Here is a 6,902-nt window from a genome sequence, read left to right as displayed (position 1 = left end):
AGGGACCGACGCTGAAAGAGAGCCATTCTTCGCCAAACAGAGCCTCCATCCACCAGATCCATCCGCACCACACCGAAGAAGATCCATCACCATAGTTCATCCATTCCATCTCCCATCTCCTCTATAGCCATAGCCATCACCATTGTAATAGAGATCTCCTTGAGAATTGGCGACCATTGTAAGAATATTGTGATTTCAATCTAAGTATTTTGCACAAATAATTTCTATCTTTGTATTTGATCTTGATATTATGTGTGAGTAGTCCTCACGGGTTGCGAGTTGGGGTGAATCTTAGCAGCGTTCATGTGCATCTAATCTTATGATATGTGTAAGGATTGAATATGAGTTTTGCAATCTTGTATCCTTGTCTATTTGCCTCGTCTTGATGATCTGCAGTTACCCATATCATTCAAGTCGATCAAGGGAAGAAGTGGGATGAGTGGAGAACGACGTGGTACCGCGAATCCTCAGTGACAGAAAGGGAGTAACGATACATATTTAGTGATTCATTCGGGATCATAGGACAATCATCTAGCTTAAGGCTTTGGTTTGTATTTACTTAAAAACTGTTGTTGCTTGCGGTGTGAGGACAATGGTTAGACCATTAAGCTCTTGTCACCTCTGGCTTTAGGGGCAAGAGTATTTATGGATGTGCTACTCACAAATCTCTTATCTCTATTTTATTTGTTACACATATGAGCTTCATTTATATATGTATGTATAGTTGCAGGTGAAACCTTAACCCTAGCCTATTTTCATCATTGAACACAACTCCCTTAAAAGTAAACTACATAGGTCCGTTAAACTGAAAATGAAGTACACTAGCAAGTCTGGTAAACGTTTCCTTCACACCATTAGCAGTGCTTCACAAGGTTCGATTAAACCTAGGTCTTCTACGAAAAATCTTATCATACTACAATCCATAATTCGGATCGAAAGTATCAGCTCGTTCCTCATAAATAAAAATCAGTTCTCTTCTATTTTTTTCAAGTAAATTGTGGAAAATTTGCTTTTTTTTGTGATGGCTCTGCTCCTAGCCCTTCATTTTTAAGAAAAATATGCATTAATGTTAAGATTATCAAACCCTTAATACATGTAGTCCATATAATTTTCGGCACTATACTTGTAGTCAGGCCGAAGAAATGTAGAGCTAGCACAGGTAAGGAGGTAACAGAGGACCAGTAGTGCCTCGCGATGCGTGCGAGGACATTCCGTCCTCCCGATCATGTGATTGCCCTACCCTCCCTCTCTCCTTAAATTGCAGTGTCCCACGCCGCCCCCATCTCGCCGCCCCGCCCTGACTCCCAAGCCCAAATCCCCAAATCGCCCCTAAAACCCTAGCCTCACGCCATGGCCGCCTCCCCCAACACCCCCGCCTCCGGCTCCACTGCCGCGGCGACGGCGGCTGCTGCCTCCGAGGCCAACGATGGGCCGGTGCTCACCGTCGTCACCAAGCGCCTCCGCGCTGCGCAAGAAGCAGAACCGTATCGCCAAGATGGAGGAGTCCGTCGCCGCCGGCAAGGCCCTCGACCACAAGCGGAAGGAAGTGTTGCGCTCCAAGCCCATCGCCGTCACACTCATCGACGAGCTCGACCGCCTCCACTCCCCGCTCTCCGCCGCCCTCACCGAGGAGCTCTCCACCGTCCCCGCCCCCGCAGCCGCCCTGGCCCCTGCCGATTCGTCTGTCCAGGACCTCTTCACGCTCGTCTACTTTGGCTCCCTCTTCGACGTCAAGCCGCAGAGCGAGTTCCTCGCCATGATGGTGTTGGAGATATGCCCAAGAGGCAATAATAAAAGTGGTTATTATATATCTTTATGTTTATGATAAAAGTTTATATACCATGCTATAATTGTATTAACCGAAACATTGATACATGTGTGTTATGTAAACAACAATGAGTCCCTAGTAAGCCTCTTAACTAGCTTGTTGATTAATAGATGATTAGTTTCATAATCATGAACATTGGATGTTATTAATAACAAGATTATGTCATTATATGAATGATGTAATGGACACACCCAATTAAGCGTAGCATAAGATCACGTCATTAAGTTATTTGCTATAAGCTTTCGATACATAGTTACCTAGTCCTTTCGACCATGAGATCATGTAAATCACTTATACCGGAAAGGTACTTTGATTACATCAAACGCCACTGCGTAAATGGGTGGTTATAAAGGTGGGATTAAGTATCCGGAAAGTATGAGTTGAGGCATATGGATCAACAGTGGGATTTGTCCATCCCGGTGACGGATAGATATACTCTGGGTCCTCTCGGTGGAATGTCGTCTAATGTCTTGCAAGCATATGAATAAGTTCATAAGAGACCACATACCACGGTACGAGTAAAGAGTACTTGTCAGGAGACGAGGTTGAACAAGGTATAGAGTGATACCGATGATCAAACCTCGGACAAGTAAAATATCGCGTGACAAAGGGAATTGGTATCGTATGTGAATGGTTCATTCGATCACTAAGTCATCGTTGAATATGTGGGAGCCATTATGGATCTCCAGATCCCGCTATTGGTTATTGGTCGGAGAGAGAGATCTCGACCATGTCTACATAGTTCGCGAACCGTAGGGTGACACACTTAAGGTTTGATGTCGTTTAAGTAGATATGGAATAAGGAATGGAGTTCGAAGTTTTGTTCGGAGTCTCGGATGGGATCCAGGACATCACGAGGAGGTCCGGAATGGTCCGGAGAATAAGATTCATATATAGGAAGTCATATTCCAAGTTTGGAAATGATCCGGTGCATTTATGGCAGGTTCTAGAAGGTTCTAGAAAAGTCCGGAAGAAATCACCATGGAAAGTGGAGTCCCGAAGGGACTCCACCTTGCATGGCCAGCCAAACCCTAAGGGGTGGAGTCCCAGGTGGACTCCACCATAGGTGGCCGGCCACCCCACCTAAGGGAAAGGTGGGAGTCCCACCTTGGGTAGGACTCCCCCCTTGAGTAGGTTTCCCACCTATGGGAGGTTTTGTTGTTGGGGTCTTATTCGAAGATTTGGACTACAACTCTTGGGGATTTCCACCTATATAATGAGGAGGAGAGGGAGGGGGCAGCCACTCTTGGCCGCACCACCTAGGGCTGCCCATGGCCGGCGCCCTAGCCACCCCCTCTCCCCAAACCCTAGCCTCTCCTCCTCCACCACTTCTCCCGCATACGCTTAGGCGAAGCCCTGCCGGAGTTCTCCATCGACACCGCCACCACGCCGTCGTGCTGTCGGGTTTCCGAGGAGGATCTACTACTTCCGCTGCCCGCTGGAACGGGGAGAAGGACGTCGTCTTCATCAACACCGAACGTGTGACCGAGTACGGAGGTGCTGCCCGATTGTGGCACCGTCAAGATCTTCTACGCGCTTTTGAAAGCGGCAAGTGATCGTCTACCGCAGCAATGAGAGCCTCCTCTCGTAGGCTTGGGAACTCTTCAAGGGTTAGTCTCGTTCATCCCCTCGTTGCTACCATCTTCTAGATTGCATCTTGGCTTGGATTTCGTGTTCGCGGTAGGAAATTTTTTGTTTTCTATGCAACGTATCCCTACAGTGGTATCAGAGCCGTGTCTATGCATAGATGGTTGCACGAGTAGAACACAATTGTTTTGTGGGCGTTGATGCTTATGTTGTCTTTAGTTCGAGTACTTTGCATCTTTGTGGCATGGTGGGATGAAGCGGCTCGGGCTAACTTTACATGACCGCGTTCATGAGACTTGCTCCACGTTCGACATGCAAGTTGTATTGCATAAGTGGCTTTGCGGGTGTCTGTCTCTCCCACCATAGTGAAGATTCAATTTACTCTTTCTATTGACAACATTAGTATCACCGTTGTGGTTCATGTTCGTAGGTAGATTAGATCTTACTCGAAAACCCTAAACCACGTAAAATATGCAAACCAAATTAGAGGCGTCTAACTTGTTTTTGCAGGGTTTGGTGATGTGATATGGCCATGATGTGATGATGAATATGTATGAGATGATCATTATTGTATTGTGGCAACCGGCAGGAGCTTTATGGTTGTCTTTATATTTCATGTTGAGTATTATTTCAAAGTAGTTGTAATAGTTGCTACATGCGGTGAACAACCATGAAGACGGCGCCATGGACCTTGACGCTACGTCGACGATGATAGAGATCATGCCTGTTGATGATGGAGATCATGTCCGTGCTTTGGAGATGAAGATCGAAGGCGCAAAGACTAAAGGGCCATATCATATCACATATGAATTGCATGTGATGTTAATCCTTTATGCATCTTATTTTGCTTAGATCGCGACGGTAGCATTATAAGATGATCCCTCACATTAATATCAAGATAATAAAGTGTTCTCCCCTCGTATGCACCGCGTTGCACGCTCGTCGTTTCGAAGCATCTCGTGATGATCGGATGTGATAGACTCAACGTTCACATACAACGGGTGTAAGCCATGTTGCACACGCGGAATACTTGGGTTTGCTTGACGAGCCTAGCATGTACAGACATGGCCTCGGGACAACGGAAACCGAAAGGTTGAACACGAGTCATATGGATGATATGATCAACATGTTGATGTTCACCATTGAAGCTACATCATCTCACGTGATGATCGGTTTTGGTGTAGTGGATGTGGATCGTGTACCACTTAACAACTATGAGGGATGTTGTATTAAGTGGGAGTTCATTAGTAATTAGATTAAACATGAACTAATTATCATAAACATAGTCTGAGTAGTATTTTGAATAATTTGTAGTATTGGCATCCGTTTTCTACCAAGCGCTAGTCTTGTAATTGAGATAGAAATACTGTTAAAATCTGACAAGAAACTTTACGGACTGGTACCGTATTGTTAAAGAATCAAGAAATGATTAAGTCCTATTGCAAACTTTTAGTAAACCTCACATTGTTGATTCAAAGAACTATGGTTTTAATTAGTACCTAAAGTTATCTTGTCTCCGTGAAACTTGAAGTTCAAATCTGTTTGAAAAGTAAGGAGCTGAAAATTTTGTTTTCAGAAATAATCAAGGTATGAGATATATGTGATATCTAAGACCTTATTGCAAGATGATAGAATATAATTTGGTGAGACTACATAAACTCATAAGTTTTATGGGAATGTAGGAAGGTTGAAGACGCAAGGCGTCCCAATCCTCCAACTATTGGGGCACTAACGATATTCGCATATCCATGAAGTGATCGTCCTTAGTATGCACCATTGCTAAGACTCGTCGTTTCGTAGCATCACGTGATGATCGGGTGTTATAGATTCTACGTGTGCATACAACGGGTGCAAGCCAGATTTGCACATGCGAATACTGAGGTTAAACTTTACGAGCCTAGCTTGTACAGACATGGTCTCGGAAAAGTCGTCATGATATGATGGATAAAATTATGAGTGAAATTGTTCATCATATTACAAAGTTACTAATAGTGAAATCTGAAACACTTGTCATATGATGATCAACTTCAAAGTAAGAACCTCAAGGTTATTGGTATTTGACCAACAAACCTAGAAGTTATTGAAGGTGAAGTATTTTCTGAATAATGAGGAAAGCTAAAAGAGAAACTACAAAAGATATTTTGGCAGAAAGAAAAGAGAAGACTAGAAAGTCTAGCTCTGGTGTTTATCCATGATATACATGTTCTGGTTGTATTCCTAGGGTGGGCACTCCATGAAATTCTTGGGTATTAGGACCATATTGGTTGGTATGAAATGTCATACAAAACAACGCAATACAAGAATACAATGGCCTAAGTGACTGACAAGGAATATGATAGGAATGCACTTCTGGAACAAAAATAAAGTGTTATTATGTTCGTCGTTGGCATCCTATCTAGCCCTTAGAATTTATAATAAAGAACTTAATAATTGTTATGTTGCTCTGGTCAAATGAAAACAATGAGTTGTTCAAATTATGACATTACTCCATGTACGATGGATAAGTTATTATAAATCTTAATGGTGAAACACACATACATAATACTGACGCTAAAATGCCATGAGGCAAATGATTTGAATTCCACTTATTTGTGGAACCGCAATTTAGGTCATATTAGAAAGGAACGCATGAAGGAACTCCATGCAAATGGATTTTTGGAGTCATTCGATTTTTGAATCGTTTGGCGCTTGCAAATCTTTTCTAAAGAGAATGACTGAAATACCGTTCATAGGCCAAGAGTTGAACGAGCAACTAACTTAGTGGAAAAATACATGATGATGTATGTGGTTCACTGGGCATAGGTTGTGCGGGAGATTCTTCTACTTCATGAAAACTTCCAACAATGAATTGAGTATATATATGTGGATATATTCGATAAGGAAGAAGTTTGAAACATTTGAATGGATTCAAATAAATTTCAGCATGAGGTGGAAATCATCGTAATAGAAAAGTCAAATATCTATGATTGGATCATAGTGGAAATATTTGAATTACGAGTTTTAGCGAACATCTAAGAGAGTTATGAAATTGTTCTACGACTCACGTTTCTTGGAGTATCATAGTGATGATGGAGTATCCGAGAGATGTATCCAAACCTTGTTGGGTCAATGATGAGATAAAATATTGATGCTATTATATTTTTGTGGATTATGCTTTAGTGACTACCGCTTTTACACTAAATAGAGCATCATCATGATCCGTTGAAATGACACCATACGAGTTATGGCATGGGTATGAACCCTAATAGTCATTTCTTAAATTTTGGAATGCATAGCATAAAGTAAATAAGTTTACAACCAAAATCGGATGAATGTCTTTGTTGGTTATCCCACAGAATTGATTGGGAATTCTTTCCACTATGGAGACAAAGACAAAAGTGTTTGTCGATGTTTCTTACTTATTTCCAAGAAATTGTTTTTAGCGAAGTATTTGAGTGGGAGGATAATAAAACTTGATAAGGTTTATGAACCTGAGCATAATGATCAG

At 42.4% G+C, this 6,902-nt stretch overlaps 1 pseudogene; it reads left to right on the top strand.

Moving 5' to 3' along the window:
• The first annotated feature begins 1,350 nt into the window (after positions 1-1,350).
• LOC127347027 (uncharacterized) overlaps positions 1,351-6,902 on the top strand; it is a 60,925-nt pseudogene continuing 55,373 nt past the window's right edge.

The sequence above is a fragment of the Lolium perenne genome, chromosome 4 (genome assembly GCF_019359855.2).
Source record: "Lolium perenne isolate Kyuss_39 chromosome 4, Kyuss_2.0, whole genome shotgun sequence".
Taxonomy (NCBI): domain Eukaryota; kingdom Viridiplantae; phylum Streptophyta; class Magnoliopsida; order Poales; family Poaceae; genus Lolium; species Lolium perenne.
Note: the sequence above shows the minus strand (reverse complement) of the source record. Positions and strands in the feature narration are given on the sequence as shown.